This window comes from Chelonia mydas, chromosome 2 (assembly GCF_015237465.2).
Source record: "Chelonia mydas isolate rCheMyd1 chromosome 2, rCheMyd1.pri.v2, whole genome shotgun sequence".
NCBI classification, from domain to species: Eukaryota; Metazoa; Chordata; order Testudines; family Cheloniidae; genus Chelonia; species Chelonia mydas.
The window spans coordinates 106,928,440-106,950,199 of NC_057850.1; the positions used below are offsets into that span (position 1 = coordinate 106,928,440).

The 21,760-nt window shown below is 42.6% G+C and overlaps 1 protein-coding gene across 2 annotated transcripts in view; it reads right to left on the minus strand.

The window, feature by feature from the left end:
- The window catches only part of RNF144B (ring finger protein 144B), an 80,653-nt gene extending 64,638 nt beyond the window's left edge, over nucleotides 1-16,015 (minus strand). The window contains exon 1 of one of the 2 annotated variants that reach the window (XM_007054892.4): nucleotides 15,675-16,015. The gene's annotated coding sequence lies outside the window, so the exon portion shown is untranslated. Of the gene's footprint in view, nucleotides 1-14,522; nucleotides 15,375-15,674 lie in introns of those variants that run through there. The other variant, XM_043540060.1, reaches the window with a different exon arrangement.
- Between the last annotated feature and the right edge of the window lie 5,745 nt (nucleotides 16,016-21,760).

Below are 21,760 nucleotides of genomic sequence, written 5' to 3' on the forward strand. Positions count from 1 at the left end.
GACTTAACAAATCTGTAAGCATGATCCATTGTATCTTCCCAACTTTTTCTTTCTTGCCTTCCACAATGCTTTAACCCATTTAAAATAGGATACTCAAATCAATATGAAATGTATTGTTACCCCTTTTACTGGAGGCCTAGTCAAAGTTTGGGGACCTGTAGGTGGTGTTCCAGTTGGGAGTACAAATGGGTAGTGGTCAGGTAATTCTTTGATGTAATTTTGTTTATTTACAAAGAATGTACAAGCCCTGTGTCACTGAACACAGAAGGAATAAAGTAGCAGGAAACAGTTTATTTTGCTCACAGCACCAAAAACACTCTGTTCAGCTTGAATCCCTGACTAAAAAAAAAAAAAAAACCCTCTCCCTAGGTTTCTTCCAGAGTCAGCCTTTTAGTTGTTCCTTCTGGCTGTCTCTCTCACTTCGTCTGTTCTTGTCTGACCTCAGATTCTGTGAGATCTCTCTTCCCACACACATACACACCTACTGAAAACAATACTCAGCCAAAAAATCCTGGGTGGGTTCACACACCCTTTTGTTTTAGGTGGGGCTTAGACTTAGTGTTATGTTAATTGAAGAATATGTTCACACCTGCCAATCTTAAATCAACCCCATTACAAGGTTTCACCCAGCTCATAACAGTATCATTGAAAGCTGAGTGTACTAGAGTACAGGGCATAACTGTGCAATAAACTTCTTCACTGAACAATAAAGACTATTTGCTGTTTTCTGAACACCAGTTATAGTATTCCAGAAACGCTCTAACCCCAAGAGAGATTCTACATTAAATTCTTCCTTGATGTAAATCAGAGGCATTATCCCAGGGATGTATTTGAGCTGGTATATGCAATGGCTGCCTCACAAGTTGAAAAGGCAAGAGATCGAGACTATTTTTTTTTAAGTCATTGTCTATTCTCTTTACACTATATGTACTTTTCAAGACATATGGTGTGTTTTCTTAAATTGCACCAGCTTTGTCAGATGTGCTCACATTTCCATAACTGTGCGTCTCTAAGAGTAACAGCTTTGGTGCCACATGACCAGGTATGTCCTGCAAATGCAATGAATCTGAATGGAGGTCCTATAGAAAAGGTCAGCTCAGGGGAGGGTAAACTGCATAGTCACCAGGAGTGCAATTTGCTGAGTGGTCAATACAGTCAATGTTTTTGTCCGTTCCATTCAATTGCCTGCAGACACTTTCACTTGTCTCTGGGATGTGACAGAGCTTTGTGCTTCAAAGCAACACTGAAATGTCTCAACGCAACCCATAAGCAAGAAAACAGACAGGCATCCTCAACGCAGAACACAGATGAATACAGACAAAAAAAAAATAGTAGAGGAGTTCATAATAAAAATCAAACAAACAAACAACAGAAGCATTCGAGGGGTGCATAGTTGTTGTTTGTCCTGGGGATTTTCTGGCAATGAGGTGTCCTGTTCTTAGAAAACTGTCTGAGTTTGGTGCAAAAAATAATTTTCAAGGAAAAAATCATTTTAAATCGACCAACTGCTCTCAGGAATTTACCTAGCCTGCCTGGTGTCTGTTTCCTGACTTAGTTGCCAGTGCAAGTCTTGATAGTAGTGTCTGGGGGGGGCAGGGCGGCGAGAATAATCACTGGAGGCATACTCTATGGGCTCTATTCACCCCTGTGGGCACAGAGCAGTGCAAATTACATTATCTGCTACTAATGTCACTTCACATAAAGAATTCACCACGAGAAGAGGACAGATAACATTGGCACTACCGCCCTACCTCAATGGTTTTTACCCTGTAGGGTTACAGGATAGAAGCTTCAAATTGTGTTAGTAGGAACTCCACAATTAGAGCCTAATGTTGGTGTAGTCCAGGGGTGAATCTGGCTCTATATTAATATGTCAAAAACATCTATTGCGTGACTTCTTGTAACCAGGTAGGTGAGGTAATATCTTTTATTGGACCAACTTCATCGTTATCACAACCAATAATGTGTCCCTCTCAATTTCACTATATAAAGCTAAGAAGTATTATCAATAATAATTATTTTCAAACACTCTATTCTGGAATCAATATAAATTTGAAAAAGACATCTGATCCAAATCACAGAAAAGAACAGAAGCTTCTATTTCTCAGACGAAAAGGTAGGAACAACAAATATGATGTCACATTTCATCATCTGATTCACCATAACATATGCAGTCCATATTCACAGGATTTAATTCTGTTTTTACTGATAAATGTTGATTGTCATAAATATAAAGGGAAGGGTAAACACCTTTAAATCCCTCCTGGCCAGAGGAAAAACCCTTTCACCTGTAAAGGGTTAAGAAGCTAAAGACAACCTCGCTGGCACCTGACCAAAATGACCAATGAGGAGACAAGATACTTTCAAAGCTGGAGGGGCGGGGAAACAAAGGGTTCTCTTTGTCTGTGTGTTGCTTTTGCCGGGACCAGAGCAGGAATGCAGGTCAGAACTCCTGTAAAGGGTTAATAAGCAATCTAGTTAGATATGCGTTAGATTCTGTTTTGTTTAAATGGCTGATAAAAGAAGTTGTGCTGAATGGAATGCATATTCCTGTTTTTGTGTCTTTTTGTAACTTAAGGTTTTGCCTAGAGGGATTCTCTATGTTTTGAATCTGATTACCCTGTAAGGTATTTACCATCCTGATTTTACAGAGGTGATTCTTTTACTTTTTCTTCAATTAACATTCTTCTTTTAAGAACCTGATTGCTTTTTCCTTGTTCTTAAGATCCAAGGGTTTGGGTCTGTGTTCACCTATGCAAATTGGTGAGGATTTTTATCAAGCCTTCCCCAGGAAAGGGGGTGTAGGGCTTGGGGGGATTTTGGGGGAAAAGACATTTCCAAGTGGGCTCTTTCCCGGTTATATTTATTTGTTAGATGCTTGGTGGTGGCAGCAATAAAGTCCAGGACAAAAGGTAAAATAGTTTGTACCTTGGGGAAGTTTTAACCTAAGCTGTTAAAAATAAGCTTAGGGGGAGGTTTCATGCAGGTCCCCACATCTGTACCCTAGAGTTCAGAGTGCGGAAGGAACCTTGACATTGATAAAGGTTGATTTCACCGTACTGAAACAAACAGATAAAAAAAATATGTCCATCGATAGGCAAAGTAAGAAAAATCCTGCTTAAGAAATAAGAGTTTGATTTAAGGATTTTATATATTTGACATGTGAGGTTAACAATTTGTGGTTTCACCGTTATAAAGCTTTGACTTTTTTTAATCTCAACATCTGCAGTTATTAAATAATTATTGTCTGAGCTCCACCGCCTCCCATTATCTGACTACCAATAATTTAAAGGATAGATCATCAAAGGCTATTAGCCAAGATGGGATGCAACCCCATGCTTCAGGTGTCCCTAAGCATCCAGCTGCCAGGAGCTGGAACGGGACAACAGGAGACGGATCAGTTGAAATTGCCCTCTTCTGTTCATTCCCTCTGAAGCATCTGGCATTGGACACTGGCAGAGATGGGATACTGGGCTAGATGGACCATTGGTCTCACCCAGTATGGTCATTCTTATGTCCTAATTTCCTGCAACTGTGAAATTTAAATCAATACAAATTGAAAAAAAGCTAAAAACAAATGATAAAAAATAAAAATAAATATATTCCATTTTTAAAGACTATATAAGCATATTACTGTTAATAGTCCAGTATTTATTTATCAGGTCAAATGCTGGGTTTGGATATGCACATGGATATCACCATGAAGTGGAATAATCAGTGTTTTGAAAGAGCCACACAGATGAACACACTCAATTGAGGGGTCCTCAACTCCTAAAAATTGTAAATTAGAATAATTAAATCCATCCCAAATAATGTGTTTGACTTCACATGAGCAACCTTAATCATATATCCCAAATGTTCAGAGTCTGCTATCACAAACCAGGACTTTCAGACTCCAAATTTCTTGAGTGCATCGTATTCCATATGCATCATGAAATAAACAATCCACAAAAAAAGTCTCCTCAAATTCATTGTCAATAGGGAGTTTCCTGCACACATGTGATTTTATACATCTTTCCACTACATCAGAGATACAAATGCAACCTCCAGCACTTAGGGACATCATGGAGAACTGTGAAAACCTTCTGCCTTGATGCTGATTGCATAAATGGATTATACTCATGTATATAAGTCATTTGTCCATCTTTTACATTCAATGTCCAAAACCAGGACCTAAACAGGACCCTGTGTATGCAGATATTATTCCACTGAAGTCAGTAGAGCTGTATGTGTTTGCCCAGGGTTGCAGTTAAAGGGTGTCAAGAAAGGGAAATAAGGAAACAGGAGAAATGACGCTCCAGGAACGGTTAACTACACAGAAAGTGGTAGTCATGTTTTTTTCAGCATGGTCTACGCTATGAGGAGAAGCTGGACTCTATTTTTGGCAGAGATGCCACCACTAAATCATGGTATCTTGTGGACGCAACCAAGGACACCTCCATAGATGCCGACCAGGACCGAGCCAAAGAAGGTTGATCCTGAAACTCAGGATCTTGTAGACCTGCACAACTCACTGAAGTCTGAAGCAGACACAGTGCTGGAGACCCCAGACTCTCCCAAATCACAGGCAGAGGACCAAACAGTGTAGGGCCCTAATACATCCCTGAACCTGTGTCCCTGACGAGTTGCAGTGTTTCATAAAGGCCACCTCTCTGGTTGTTCAAAACATTCAGCAAGTCTGCCCACTTCCTCTTCCCATCCATCAGCAAGGTTCTCTTCCTCACTCTCACATAGCTGCTTGCTGTGTTTTGTACAACCTAGCATACAAGGTAGATATTGCTCATCAGTCTCCAGTCTTGACATCAGGCACCTCCATCTCCCAGAATGACAGGAAGAAGGGCAACACCCTCAATGTTCATAGTGATCCTCAGAGAAAGAATTCTATTTTTCATTGCAGAAAACAGTCCACAGTTTCTAAAGATCCTGGCATCAAGGACCTTTCCAGACCACCCCACATTAGTATTGGTGAACCTTCCATGGTGATCAACCAGGCCTTGTAACACCCTACAGAAATAGCCCTTTCTGTTGATGAACCCTAAGCCTGGTGGGGGAGCAAAGAAAAGGCATGTGGGTCACATCAAGAGATCCACTGCAATTCAGGAACCCCAACCGTGCAAACCCATCAAAAATATTCTATGCATTGTCATGACTTATGAGCCAGGGAAACATCACCTTCTTGATAGCAAAGTGCACACCTCCATTACAACAACCCCAATGGTTGATCTACCAACACCAAACTGGTTAGACACTAACCAGTAGCTCTCATGTAACCGTTCCACCACTGCAGTGCCAGGGCAAGCACTGCACAAATCTCTAGGAAAAGTAGCTTTTGACATCTTAGTTTTGCCACCAATGCTAGTCATCCCAGGTCTGCACCCCGTGTCCCACCTGTCACTGCTAGTTGTCTGAAACCAAAAGCAATGGTCCAAAGAGTGAAGCTGCTCAAGGAAAAGTTCAAGCAATAGTGTCTGCTTAATTTCAGCCACCACCTTCTCAAGTCCTGGTTCTAAAGTCATTGTACAGCTTGAGATATATCGCAGCAGCCTGTTTGAATTAGGCACCATAAGGATCAGAACACTCAGCAATGTTTCCTCCATGCTGCCTGACAGCACTTTGAAAATGGTGCTGGCTTGTAACAACAAGGATGCTGAACTGAAACAAGAGTAATCATAGGAACTATTTACTTTGACCCCAAGTCCCACAATTCCAGTCCAGTGCGTTCCAGTAGGTAACCCATACAGCCTAGCTGCTGAGCAATGCACCATGGAAAGACTGCCCACAATGCTGAGCACTTAATCTGAAACAACACAGAGCTTTATGGATGCAATGATCACCAAGGGAAGTAGCTTAACCAGGGATAACTATGTGGTGTAGGTGCACTGCTCATATAACACAGATTCACAGAACCTGCAACAGCTTTCAAGGGTAGACATGCCCTGACCTACTTAAAGTTAAATGAGTGCTTTGCTGAAGGAGGGCCGCAAAAAAGACAATTGACATCACAGATTGAAGGTCGGATTTAAACTGTAAACTACTGCATTCAGACTGATTTAGCATCTTAATTCTGTGCCTTGGGAATACAGCAAGTATTGATACATAACAACTCCTTTTCTGGATACTGTAAAATGCCACTCAGAACATGGCAATGTTTAAAAAAAAAAAAAAAAGAGGAAAAAAAATTGTTCTAAACCTCTTCTTATTATGCAGTCCTAGGAAATCAAAGCTAGCACATCTGTAATCTCTTTCATGATGGGTCTTTTGCTCTGTAAAAATTTTATTTTAAGAAAAGATGTTTAAAGATCAAGCAGCTTGCGCAAACATGCTGTCTGGTATAAAATAATACAACAAGAGCAATTTATCTCATTTGTTTCCATTGGGAATGGTTGAAAAATTAAGCACTTCAGCTGCTGTTCATGAGGCACTAGATATACAAAGTATTTTCATATCGTGCTGGCAACCAAAAATAAATAAAATACTTTAAAAAGAATGCAGTGGGTGGGAAAGCTCCGACACTGAAAGTGTTTTGAATTAGTTCACTCACTGTCTGTTACATTAACTAGCTTCCTGATAAGTATAAAATATAAAATCAATATTAGATAGATAGATAATCAATTCTTCTATTGTTCTATTAGCACTTTAGGATACCTGAAGCATGCATTTTAACAGTTTCCTGGTTTCAGAGCCATTGTGAACAAATAGATATCATCATCCTCATCATGGCAAATCCCAATGGGATGCGGCCTCCTTGCAAACACGTAGATATACTTTAATTAAAATGAAAGAGTAATACAGTATTTATCCAAATCACTGTAGTCCACAACGGTGTTGCTGCAGTGTTTGTGGGCATAACTGTAGAGTACTTTAGCATTTCTATAAGGGTGTCCAGATTTTAGAACACTGATTCTTCATAGTAACTTGTAACAACTCCTTACTTCAAGACCTACTTAGAGAAGGGGATAATTGATCTTGACTGACCATAATGAACCAAATTCAGCATTCATATAACAAATGCAACCGCACAGGTACCAGCTAATGCTCATTATAATGATGATGAGGGTATCTTTTATCATACCTGCCACTAGGAATCAGAGGAAAAACCTAGGCAGTTTGGTTTTATGTTCCTATTTTTATTTAAGATTTTTAAAACTAATCAGTAGCTTATCACTAAAAGAGAGCTGCCATTATGCAATTGAGAGAAAGCTAAGAGAAGCTCCTCCAGATCACTGCCCCACAACATCTGTAACTGGCCAGAAGAAAATGAGGCTTCTTTTTATTACTAAACTGAATTACATATCCGGAAAATGGTCTTTATGACATCTCCCTACTGGACAGTCACGAAACAGCAGTCTTCACAGATTTTAAGCCCAGAAGGGAGCATTACAATCATCTCATCCAACACAGAAGCCATTGAATTTCATCCAGTAATTCCTGAATGGAGACCAATAACCTTGTGGTTGAACTACAGCAGTGGTTTTCAAACTGCAGGTCTCGACCCAGTACTGGGTCACAGTGGCTCTGGACCGCACCACCGACCAGGCCGTTAAAAGGCCCATTGGCGGTGCTGCCCAGCTAAGGCAGGCTAGTTCTTATCTGTTCTGACACCGCGCTGCACCCCGGAAGCAGCCAGCAGCAGGTCCGGCTTCTAGGTGGGGCAAGTCCATCGCATTTCATGCTATTCCTACAGCCTGTATTTCAGTGACTAAGAAGCAAGACCAGAAGGATACACAGCAAACAGGAAAAACGAATGTATACACATAACATTTCCAAGTATTTTCTAACAACAAATTCATAATAACAGGAATTCTAATCCTTACTCATAGAATATGATTCAAATCTAAAAATTAAAACGAAATGAATCCAGACTGATACCATCTAAAATTTGTTAATGCTAAACTACAATGACTTCCCAAACTATTATTTTAGTGTACTCAGAATGTTAACAAAACAAAACAAAAAAAAACCACTTCACTACCCAAAGAAGTCACCATAATTTTTATAATTAACAAAAGCAAATGACAGTTTTCCATAATATATTAAAATATACCACTCATCATTTTAGACAAAAGGATGCTGTTCAAGGTAATTTAGGAAGTTTTAATTTATTTTTAAACACATTGGATCAAGGGCAACATTTTCAAGAGTGCCAGAGTGACTTATGCTATGTCTACACTGCAATTCAAAACCCACAGTTGACCCGTGTCAGCTGACTCAGGCTTGTGGATCTCAGGCTAAGGGGCTGTTTAACCGCAGTGTACACTTTCAGCCCAGGCTGGAGTCCAAGCTCTGGGACCCTTCCCCCTCGTGGGATGCAGACACAGGTATTTAATTGAAGTGAGAAATACCCTTAGACACTTAGGAGCTTAAGTCTTATTGACATTCAATGAAACTTTGGCTCCTAAATGCCTAATTCACTTTTGAAAATGGGAGATAGGGATCTGAATCATGTAAGCACTTTTGAAAATTTTATACCAAAAATGTGGGGTCACTCAGAGGTGAAAGTAAGCTGGTATCCCGCGGTACGGCATACCGACAAGAGCCGGTGCCCAGGCCCTTTAAATTGCCTCCAGAGCCCCACTGCTGAAGTCCTGGGGTAGCGGCTGCAGGGCTCCGGCGACTATTTAAAGGGCCCGGGGCTCCCCTGCCTCTACTGCCCCGGTCCTTTAAATAGCCGCCGGAGCCCCACCACTGCTACTCCAGGGCTCCGGGGTCTATTTAAAGGACCGGGGTGGTAGAAGCAGGGGAGCCGCAGGCCTTTTAAATAGCCCCCAGAGCCCTGGGGTAGTGGGAGCTCCAGCTGCCTCTGCCGCCCCGGTCCTTTAAAATAGCTGCTGGAGCCCCACTGCTTCCCCAGGGCTCTGGCAGCTAATTAAAGGACTGGGGCAGTAGAAGCAGGGGAGCCCTGGGCCCTTTAAATAGCCCCGGATCCCCGGGCTGCTGCTGCTGCTGCCGCCCCAGTGGGGGGGGGGGGGAGAAGGAGGAGGGGGCACTTACCTTACAGGGTGGGCTGGGGCTGGCTCTGATCCCCTAGCACCACCCTTTCCAGGGGCCAGAGCTGGCCCCAGGGTACCGGTAAGTCACTCAACTTCCTTTCACTCCTGGGGTCACTCCATTGACCACGGTGGAGTTCGACTGGGAATGAATTTAGCCCATTAAAAGGGGTTGCTATTGTAAGCTTTGGCCCTGAGATAGCTACAAAATGTTACAAAATGCTGTTCTATTAAATGTTTGAGCATTTATGGAAACAACCAGTGTCACCCCCCCACGATTCTTGTAACAGCTCTTAGGAAATCCTGAAATCTTTCCTCAGTCAATCTCTTACCAATTTCAACAGGAATTTGCCTAAGTAAAAAATACATGATGAGAGAGAGAGAGGGATCAGTCCCTTCTATGGTAAAATCTGCAGGAAGAGATGAGAGGAGGAAAATTCAGTAAGGCTCCCCTCACTAAGGCTTCCCTCTCATTGTTCCATCAGGCATTTGAGTTGCAGTTTTCTCCCTTTCCCTCCCAGCCTGCCTACGGAATGAACCATGGGTCCAGCCCTCAAACCCCATGGATCCTAGGGAGAGGGAAGGAGATTGTTTTGGTAGAGGCATCAATTGTGCATCAATTCTGAGTCCCAGCACTCACCCCCATGCTTCCTAGCATAGGAAGTGGGGTGCTGGAACTACAGGTTTGGGGTGCTCCCGCACCCCCTGGCTTGAAGTGGTATCCATCATATATTAGGTTTACAGTTTGGTTCAATGGCTCTCAGCACCCCCACCATACAAATTGTTCCAGCACCCCGGCTTCCTAGGAACATGGTTTGATCCATCACCCTCCCTCAGCAGTTCTGCAAAGGCAAGGCATCTTTAATCTCTGGGAGGAGCTGCATACGCAGGCCATTGGTGGAAGGATGCTGTGATTCTGAAAAAACACAGAATGTCTAAAGAGACGTTAACCAGTAGATTAAACATGCATATCCTAACAGCAATTATTCTTTGGTAAGTCTGATAAATACTGTACTATTGTACTATGGTAACATTGTAATTTCTTGCCTTTATATATTTACTTTTACAGAGCAGGACACGCTTTGCTCTGCATTTTTTCAGCTATACAGAAAGTCCTGACATTTTCTTATCAGACTTCACCTAGAGAACTTGACAATGATTAGGAAGCTGGTGTGCTAAGAGCACTGCTGAGCATGCGACCAACATTGTTTCCTTGTGCTCCCCATCTGTGTCTTTATCCAACTGTTGTCTCCTGTCTTGAACTTAGGTTGTAAGCTCTTTGGGACAGGGACAGTCTTTCTGTTCTGGGTTTGTACAGTGCCTAGCACAATGGGATCCTGGTCCATGATTTGGGCTCCAAGTTGCTACTGCAATGCAAATAAATAACAAATCGTGGGTACACTAGAAACCTAGTATCAAAGGAAAACAGAAAGATGTACATATTCGCACATGCTAGGTTCCATCTTTGAAAGCCTCACCAGTGTTTGTTAACTAAGAGCCAGCTTCTTCAAGCTTTTGCGCACAATGTTTACTTTGCTCATACAAGTATTCCCATCGGCTTCAATGGGAATACTCACGTGAACAAAGTTAAGGGAGCATGCGCATTTCAAGGATCCAGCCCTAAATCCCTGATCATCAGAAAGTTAAGCATCCATCTCTTTCCATAGAAACACCTTTCTTTGCAACTGTCTGACTATGATTGGTATTCTGTTAATGTTATCTTATCCTGTCTTCCTCCATATTGTGGAAATCCACTGGGGAAGGTTTCAGGGTCAGTGGCTAGCAGGAAATACTTTAGCAGAATGGGGCTGTGCTGGGAAGGGAGCGTAAAGGTAAATGGTCCCCAGGATTTGCTCATTTTGCCCCAGTTTAATCCCCTGCAATTTCTGCAGGGGTAAACCACATCCTCCCCCCACAATCAGAATGTTTCCAAGTTTCCACAAGAACAATCTCACGGAGTTTCCCATCCCCTATCTAGGAGTAATCTGTGTCATTGATGGTCTGTCCCAACATTTATAATTTTTAAATAGCCTAGGAATTTTTTTTTGTCCAAAAATGATTAGCATCTACCCTAATTGTTTCAAAATTTGTATTTTTGTTTTAATGTATACAAATAGGGTCTTGGAAACTGCAATGATATTTTAATTTGATTGTTTAATTTGATTGTCTGCAACCATAATTACAAGAACAAAGAATTTTGCCCCTTAGCCATGGTGATAGGCACCATATTACAGCATAAATAGAGACAGCCTCACGGAACAAAATTCAGCCCTGACAAAACTGGGTTCAGCTCTTTGGTTTTAAAAGGAGGAAGTCATTGCAAACATGTAATAATACATCATATCATGTCATAAATACAGGGTTTTCAAGGCTTTAAAGTTACGCACTTGAAGTCATGAAATAATAATCTGTATTACAATACAAATCACGCACCACCAAGATAAAAGCTTCCATCACACATCCAGAGAAAGTTCTTTCTTTTATTAATGACTCATGTCTTGTACTCCTAGATGCTTTCCTCAGTTTATTCTCATTACTAGTGCAGATTAATAAGGGTGCAAGTAAATCTGTTGTGAGCTTTTCTACCAGGCCTGACTTTCAGTGTAAGTAGGAGTGAATGTGGGCATGACAGCTCAATGATTTTTTTTTTCTTGCAAAAGTAATTGTATACTCTGATCACGTCTCCCTCAGACTCAGAGACAGCCTGCAGAACAACTCCCTCTGCCTGGCATGTCAGAGATCCCTCCAGGAAGGAAGCCTACTTAGTTACAGCATCACACTGATGTACTTTAATAGCAGGGTATAAACACATAAAAGTTCGGGGTTTCCAACATGCTCAGCATTGTGGCCCAACTCTGCTCCCACTAAAATCAACAGGAGTTTTACCATTAACTTCATTGGGAGTCAAATTAGAGCAACGCTGGGTTCTTCTGAAAATCCTACCCAATGGGTCACGATCCTGGAGCCCTCACATGAGTGATCCCACTGAAGTCATAACTAAACACTGTAGGATCAGTCCCAAAATCTTATTTGAAAGGCACAGTGAGTCAGAGCAATGCTGAAGTCTATAGTTATGTTTATATAAAAATACAGCCCCTAGATTACAGCATGCTTTGGGGATGTTAACAATTAGATACACAAAACTGTACATAAATTAAAACTGCAAGGATTAGTAGCACACATAGGCTCACAGTACTTTTAAAGAATCACATCTAAAGCCAGAATTGCTTTCTAATTACAGTGCTTATGTAACCACTTGTTCTGCAGAGGTGGTGGTTGGCTGGTTGTTAAACAGAGATACAATACAGTCTACCTGCTCCTTCAATAACCCTAGTCTGTTATAATTAAGAAAATACAATACAATTAAAGAAACCAGAAACTGAGTATAGTGATCTCACGGTGTATTTGAATGTGCAGATACTTATATATTGAGGAAACAAACTCAGCAAAGCAGGAACAGGTGTTCAAAAATTTTAATTTAGAATGTAATTGTGTTTGCAATGCCTTTGGTCTGATCCCACATTCCTTAATTAGTTGAAATTTCCACTTTGGGGTGGAATATTCAAAAGCACTCAGGTCTGGTTAACTCTGTTCCCTTGACATTGATGAGAGTTTTACCTCAGATGAACTGAAGTATTGCTAGAGTAAGGACTGCTGGAGCAGGTCCTTTATGCATTGAGATCATATACTGTATTATTTTTAATGAGTTTTAATGTCTGCTGACACTGATGCCCACTCTGTTCCCTCTGAACTGAATCCAGTTATCTGAGAGAGAAGTAGAGAGGGAATACTGAACACTGAATTTTCTTTGTGGATCAGCACAAAATTATTTGGCACAGGCAACTCTGCAAATATTTGTGAAACAGTGGGTAAATTTGCCATGTATGATGGCCCTCAAGCTTGTACTTCCCTCTCTGTGGTGTGGAGGCTCATAAATCCAGTGCTGGTGCTCAGTAATGCTGTAATAGGAAACATATTGATACAGGCTGCATCCAATGTCACTAGTAATTTTTTTCTTATATGACCTATTCAGCTTTGTTTAGCTTGATGTTTCCCTTTATTTGCAAAAAGCAGCTTATTTTTAAACTAGGTTCCTAGCCCTACAGGTTTTCCTCACCATAGCAAAGTGCACTGCCCAGTCAGGCTTAGGCAAGCATGGAGCCTGCAAGCACAAGTTGTCCCATTCCTCAGGGGTTCCTCAAGGAGAAGAGGGAGTACAGTGGATGCCATTTTCACAATCTTGTGAAAGGTAAGGTAGCTTCTGTTTTAATTTCTGCAGGGGAGTCCCTTTGAATACAGGCCAGCTCCACGTCGGAGACAACTCCACATTGTAGATGGATGCCACAAGAACAGGTGAACAAAGTATGACTGTGAGGCTGCAATAATAGCTTTAGGTTTCATTATGCTACCGGCTCAGGAGGTATTTGTGTATCTGAGCTGGATCGTATCTAGACATTATGTAGTTTTAGACATATTTAAGTAAATATTTATCCCCCAAATTCCATTTCCCCCGACCCCCAAAGAACATAAAGGGGGGAAGTTAAAGCTCTAAGGACGATTGAGGCCTCACTCCACAGGCTTGCTCTTCTAGGCACTCTGTGTTTGGGACTCCCACTGAAATCAATGGCAGTTCCCTACATGGACACTCACAGGAAGAAGCCACAAGAACTCAGGTTATGGGTATTGTATGAGGTGTTCTATTGAACTGGGAGTCATGTTTAAAATGATAGCTCTTTCTGTTTCTTTATGAAGTGACTCACTTCTTCCCATAGGACTATTTTGAATGTATTAGGATCATAATAAGGAGAAATTACTTCTCCCAACGGGAGGAAAAACACTGATAAACTGCTCTTTCAGTTTTCTAATACTTGTGAGGCACTTAGGCCAGATCCTTAAAGGTATTTAGGCTCCAAAATTCTATAAAATCATGCAGAGTTGACAGGGTCTTGTTTTTTAACATCCTACCAATAGTAAACTGCGTGGAACAAAATGAGCCTGATTCTTCTCTCACACTGGCTTGACATGGGTATAATTCTATTTACTTTAATGGAGTAACTCCTCATTTACAACAGTTTCAGGCATTTTCTACATGGGAAAAAAATTTCAGTATAATCCAAGTTGTGAATGAAAATCGCTAGAGTTACACTGGTATAACCCCCCCACCCCCCGCCACCCACACACACACTCCCTCCCTCCCAGCCTCTGCATGTGGGCACTCTAATTCTGATATAAAAGTGCTTTATTTTTTTATTTAGCTTATGTCGTTTGGGAGGGCTTAAGGGAGTTAAGCTGTACCAAAAAAGCCACTGTTACACTGGAATAAGAGTGTCCAGACAGTGGGGGAGGGGGTTATACAGTTTCCTATGTAGGCAAACGTTAAGTGAGAGAAGAATCACACCAATGTATCTAGTTCAGAAGAGATAAAGGGCTGCACCAACTCAGCCAGATTTTGAAACTTTTGTTTCAAGGTATCTAGATACTCCAAACCTAATGCTTAGACTTCTAAGGCAAGCCATCCACAACCAAAGCACTCACCTTCATCTTGACGGTTACCTGACAGGTCATGTTACTGCACCTACTCCTGGTAGGTTATTTTGGTACATGTAGGTATTTCAGTTCTGGCCTGTGTCTATGCTAAATCCATTTCCTCAAAAATATTCAGTGTCTATTTACCAAAAGAATGGCAAGCCCTGCTACACTATTTCCTTAATTATAGTCCTTCTAAATATTTAACTACCTATAGTGCTCCCTGGAGGTGGATTTTTGCAGTGGATTCCACAGTGAAGGGTTTGCTATAAAGATTATACACACAGTAAGAAGGCAGAATGCCTTCATTTTTTTTTTTTTTTATAATACGGAGCCTTATAATGAGAAGTTAGAGTGCAGGACCCTTATTTTTGAGGTAGCCATGTACTGAGAAACCCTTGTACTGAGAAAAGGAGAACACTATATTTTTATATTGGTAAACATACAGTTTTCCTGTCTGTTCAGTGTCAAAAACCTGATCCACATTAAGAATCAAATGTATTGTTCATTTAGTATTTATGTGCTTAATCTCAGTATCCTTAAACTCTGAATGGAATTAGAAGACTATACCAATACTTAGCATTCAGATCTGTAGTCTGTTTTCCCGATAGGAGTTACATGATGCTGTGACATACGGAATGTTTTTAAACCAGCAGGAAATCTGTGCATTTCAAGCCCACCCTCCCTTCAGCTCATTCAGATGTATGTTTTTGATGTAAAATGAGTTATTGCATGTAAGCAACTGTAGATAAGCCTAGAGGATATCATGCAATTTTCTCCACTGCTTTCACATACACAAATATGTCCTAATACTGCAGCATTTTCAAACAAACCCATCATGCAAATGCTTTAAAAAGTTACACTATAAAAACTAATTTCATTCTTTTGTAGCGAACCAAATGCATATTTAATTTTCTATGCTTTTAATAGCCAAGCATCCAAGAATTCTCTTTGCTTCAGGTGGCTCTGTGCACCACATGGTTACACATTTCAGTTAAAATCATGTATAAATGTTTTCTAGTTATTTAACCTTTCCCTTTTCTTTCCTCTCTCTCTTGTTTGACAAGCACTATATACAGAATCATTTAGCCTTTTCAGTCTCTCACTATAACGAAAAGTAGGTTAAAAAAGAAAGAGTAAGAGAGCTATCTTCCAACATACCTTGCAAGGAGAGTACTGTTCACTCCCAGCTGTTTGACTTTTCAATACCTTCACTCACACTTGAGTGCTCCCAAGATTCATAATGTCACAATCACTGTGGACTTACAATTTGAAGCAGAAACAGATTTCTCTCTCTCACCCTTCCTCTCTTTCTCTGTGCAGCTGACAGCTTTACACTTTGTTAGGACTGTAACAGGACTTGTCTCCCAGCCCTTTCACCACTCTGATGAATAATCTCCTCCCTGCTATTAAGAGCATGTTACCATTATATCTTAAAAAGCACGTCAGACCTTGTATGCAGTAGCTGTGGGAAAGCTGCATTTATTTAAACAGGAAGCTTGAGCACAGCACTTCCTACTTCCCATCTGAGTCTCAGTTGAACTGCAGGTGATTGCTTTAAACCGTCAAATTCCAACCAATACATATATCCCAATCTTCTTATTTTGACATCTCTGCTATTTGTAATTATAATTCCCATCTGAGTCCTGACAAGGTAAAAGTAAGAGAGATATAATGGTGTATGTGACACTTATACATAGCCCTCCAGTTGTCACTTAACCAGCTCTAGGACAGTGGATTGTATAGCAGCTGACCTGTTGGCACGTTGCCTGAAATGTTACTGCTTTCTGCTCATCCCCTCACATGAATGAAATGCTTTGAATATGAAGTGATTTCCCCATGAGGAAAAATATCTGAAATTACAAATATAAATTGCAGGTACAACTTCAAATCTGAATCTTATTGCGCTGTTGATTTTATTCAGCTTGCGTCATTAGGACAACTAAGGGTATGACAGTGCTGCAGAAAAGAAGGCTGCAAAACTAGATTCCGACTCCTTAATCTGAGGTTGTATGCAACAGAGATGATGAATTCAGAGGATCCATTCTCCTTGCACAAGTGCTCTGTTCATCTAGTGAACCAGCAGTGGTACATACTGTACCATATAGAATCATAGGACTGGAAGGGACCTCGAGAGGTCATCTAGTCCAGTCCTCTGCACTCATGGCAGGACTAAGTATTATCTAAACCAGGGGTGGGCAAACTTTTTGGCCCGAGGGCCACATCAGGGTTGTGCAACGGTATGGAGGGCCGGGTAGGGAAGGCTGTGCCTCTCCAAACAGCGTGGCCCCTGCCCCCTATCCGCCTCCTCCCACTTCCCGCCTCCTGACTGCCCCCCTCAAAACCCCTGACCCATCCAACCCCCCCTGCTCCTTGTCCCCTGACTGCCCCCTCCCAGGATCCCACCCCCTATCCAACCCCCCCACTCCCTGTCCCCTGACTGCCCTGCCCCCATCCACACCCCCGCCCCCTGACAGGCCCCCCAGGACTCCACCCCCTATCCAACCCCCCGTTCCCTGTCCCACCCAACCCCCCAGGACCCCACCCCCTCTCCAACCCCCCCCATTCCCTATCTCCTGACCACCCCCCCCGAACCTCCGCCCCATCCAACCGCCCCCTGTCCCCTGACTGCCCCCTGGGGCCGACTGCCCCTTATCCAACCCCTCCTCCCCCCACCCCCTTACCCTACTCTTACCTTACCCTGATTCTCAGAGCGGCAGGACACACTTATTTGAAAGCCTGGGAGGTGGGCGGGCGCAAGCCGCACTACCGGCGCGGCGGCATTACTACAGAGGAGGGGGTACAGTGGGGGAGGGGCTGGGGGTGAGCCTCCCCGGCCGGGAGCTATGGAGCTGGACAGGACCATCCTGCGGGCCGTAGTTTGCCCACCCCTGATCTAGACCATCCCTGACAGGTGTTTGTGACACAGAGCCAGTTAGTACTCTTCTCTGCCTGCTGAAGGAAAAGTGCCAGACCACAGATGAGATCTGGTGTGGCATTTCTATATGTCTTAATGGGTGTGAAAAAAAAAATTGAGAAAGAAAAGCTAGGGACATTAATCAAAGTTAATCTGCAATCTTCTCTTTATGATGAAATGTGTTGTACATCATGTAATTCAGGATGGCAATATGCCTTCATACTTATTTGGGAGGACTGTTGAATGTATGCTCATTCTCCTTTTGTGTATCTCTCTCATTGCTGGGCTTTTCAGAGTTGATTTTCAGAGTTATACTTCATCCTATTAATTTTTATAAAAATTGATAAAAATTAACTTTCAAATTTTAAAAGCTAATACAGTTGTGGGTTTCTGTACATTTATAAATGTATACCTATGCATACAAAAAAAATCATGTTAAAATTACATTATTAAGGTTGTAAAGACAGTCAGAGGCTTAGGGACACCCAGAGCATGGGGTTGCATCCCTGACCATTGATGGACAGATGAATAGCCATTAATGAATCCACCCTCCATGAACATATCTAAATCTTTTTTGAACCCAGCTTTAGCCTTCACAACATCCCCAGCAATGAATTCCACAAATTGCCTGTGTGTTGAGTTAAATACTTCTTTTTGCCTATTAATTTCATTGGGTGACCCCTGGTTCTTGTGTTATGTGAAGGTGTAAATAAGACTTCTTTATTCACTTCCTCCACTCCATTCATGAGTTTATAGACCTCTGTCATATCCCCTTTAGTTTTCGCTGAAAAGTCCCAGTCTTTTTAATCTCGCCTCATATAGAAGCTTTTCGTTAATCATTTTTGATGCCCCTCTCTGTATCTTTTCCAATTCTAATATATCTTTTTTGAGATGGGGCAACCAGAACGGCATGCAGTATTCAAGCTGTAGGCATACCGTGGATTTATATAGTGTAATTATGATATTACTGTCTTGTTATCTATCCCTTTGCTAATGGTTTCCAGCATTCTGTTAGCTTTTTTGATTGCCGCTGCACATTGAGTGGATGTTTTCAGAGAATTATCCCACCGTGACTTCAAGATCTCTTTCTTGAATAGTAACAGCTAATTTAGACCCCATTATTTTGTATGCATAGGTGGGATTGTTTTCCAATGTGCATTACTTTGCATTTATCAACATTGAATTTCATCTGCCATTTTGTTGCCCAGTCACCTGGTTTTGTGAAGTCCCTTTGTAACTCTTCACAGTCTGCTTTAGACTTAACTACCTTGAGTAATTATTTATTGTCTGGAAACTTTGCCACCTTCCTGTTTACCTATTTTTCCAGATCATTTATGAATATGTTGCAAATCACTAATCCCTGTACCACTATTTACCTTTCTCCATTCTAAAAACTGACCATTTATTCCTTCCCTTTGTTTCCTGTCTTTTAACCAGTTACTGAACCAGGAGAGGACTTTCCCTCTTCTCCCACGATTGCTTACTTGCCTAGGAGCCTTTGGTGAGGGATCACGTAAAAAGCTTTCTGAAAGTCCAAGTACACTACATCTACGGGATCACCCTTGTTCAGCTCTTTGTTGACCCTCCCCCCCCTCAGAAAACTCTAATACATAGGTGAGGCATGATTTACTTTTACAAAAGCCATGTGGACTATTCCCCAACAAATCGTATTCACCTATGTGTCTGATAATTCTGTTCTTTACTATAGTTTCAACCAATTTGCCTGGTACTGAAGTTAGATTTACTGGCCTGTAATTGCCAGGATCACCTCTGCAGCCTTTTTAAAATCTGGTGTCACATTAGCTATCCTCCAGTCATCTGGTACAGAAGCTGATTTAAGTGATAGGTTACATTCCATAGTTAGGAGTTCTGCAATTTCATATTTGAGTTCCTTCAGAACTGTTGTTGAATACCATCTGGTCCTGATGACTTATTATTATTTAATTTATCAATTTGTTCCAAAATCTCCTCTATTGATAATTGAATCTGGGACAGGTTTGTCACCTAAAAAGAATGGACTAGGTGTGGGAACCTCCCTCACATTCTTTGTAGTGAAGACCAATGCAAAGAATTCATTTAGCTTCCCCACAATGGCCTTGTGTTCCTTGAGTGCTCCTTTAGCACCTTGATAGTCCATTGGCCCCATTGATTATTTGGCAGTTTCCTGATTCTGATATACTTTAAAAAAATTGCTGTTAGTTTTTGAGTCTTTTGCTAGTTGCTCTTCAAATTCTTTTTTGACCTGACTATTTATACTTTTACACTTGACTTGCCAGAGTTTATGCTCCTTTCTATCCGGTTCTCAACCTTTTTCTTTCTGAGCCCCCTCACCTCCAGCATGCTATAAAACCTCCATGGCCCACCTGTGTCACAACTGATTTTCTGCATATAAAAGTCAGGGCTGGCATTAGGGGGTAGCAAACAGGGCAATTGCCTGGGGCCCCACGCAACAGGGGCCCCCGTGAAGCTAAGTTGCTCAGGATTTGGCTTCAACCCCAGGTGGCGGGGCTCAGGGCCCTGGGCTTCAGCCCCATACGGTGGGGCTTCGGCTTTCTGCCCTGGGCCCCAGCAAGTCTGATGCTGGCCCTGCTTGATGGACCCCCTGAAACCTGCTCACAGCCCCCCAGGGGGCCCCAGACCTCTGGTTGAGAACCACTGGACTAGACTATTATGTGCCACAGGCAGAGCATGGAAGGAACCAAGGTGCACCAGGGCTCAAGGCCCCTGAAATGGCAGGGAAATGATTCGGTGAGATATACCCAGACAATGCTGGCAACTGGCACGCACACACACACACACACACACTGCAGAGAAAAAATACCAAGGACACTGCCAATCTGACCTGGGGAAAAATTCCTCCCTGACCCCCTTATTAAGTTGTTTAGCCCCACAACTCCTATTTGGAGGCTGTTCCAGAATCTTACCTGATGATAAGAAACCTTCTAACTTCCAATCCTTCTTCAAGTGACATTCTCACCTCCTGTCCTCTCAGCTTCGCTCCCTATCCCCACCCATTATCACCTGATCTTGTTTACCCTCCCTGTGCCTCATAGTCACCTGGCCCTCACAGTGTTCCTGCCCGTCTCCTGACAGCACAGCCTGTGGCCATCTTCACAGAGTGCAGCCTGTCCGCCATTTCATAGGAAACAAAGCAAGATGGCATCCACCTTTACTAGGGCAGACTACCTGCCACCTGTAAAGTCTATAGGGAAATAGTGATCATCTTCACTATGGGCATTCTGTGGCTTAAATCCCATTGAAAATCATGGGTGATGGGCATACCACCCCATATTTCAAGTAGCTAAAGTGGTATGCAATTGGTCACCACTAATGCCCGTGGAGCCATCCCCACTGCTGGTCCCAGCACCTCACCCTCCAAGTCTGTGCCATGCTCAGCTCCCACCTTTCAGTCCAGCCCACCCAGGTCCAGTGTTAATCCCCACCCTGAGCTCTCCTGCCAGGCACTGAGCGTGCCCAAGAGAAGCTAAACCCACCAAGGTGCTTGAGCCCTGGAGGTTAGATTAATCTGCAAGATTAGACTAATCTCTTGTGGACCTGGACCATGGCTCCACCCCCCACTCCACCCGTGCTGTGCCCCAAGGCCCTGCCCCACGCTCAGCCTCTTTCCCCTGAGGCCCCGCCCACCACTTGCATGGTGGGGGAGGGTGGAGAAGAGCGAGCTGAGATGAGGGGGTGGGGAGGAGCGAGTGGTGGGCAAGGCCTCGGGGCAGGGAAGAGCCGAGCAGGGGCGGAGCCTTGGAGAGGAGCACAGGCAGGGCCTCGGGGAAGAAGCCAAGCGAGGATGAGGCTTCAGGGTGGAGCACAGGTGCAGCCGTGGGGCTGGGCCACAGTCCAGATGCCAGGGCCCCTTCTGCATGTGGGCCCGGCCCCACAGCACCATTGGTGCCATTTTAGACCTGGTACGAGCACCCACAAGCCACAGTATTGCTGACAGTTTCATCCAGAAGGCCACAGTCAGACGTAATGTCTTTAAACTGGGACGTTAATGAAGTCAGCTTGTAGGTGAGTACAATGATTTTAATATACTGTAATTCATAATGTAATTATGTAGTTCATTACTATTTTAATAATGATTAAATTGTTAAGATACCAAGAATAGACACATATTAAAAAACTAGAATATGAAAGTAGTATATAAATATGCTGAAAATAACCTCCCCCTTCCCCCCCAAACACACACACCTCTTCAAAAGCACCCACCGGCAAAAACGAAAGTCAGCACCTGTGCCTCCCTAGGTTTGCCCCTGTCAGTGGTACACATTGTGCATAATATGCATATGGCTGTGGGCACCACTGAATGCAGAAAGTG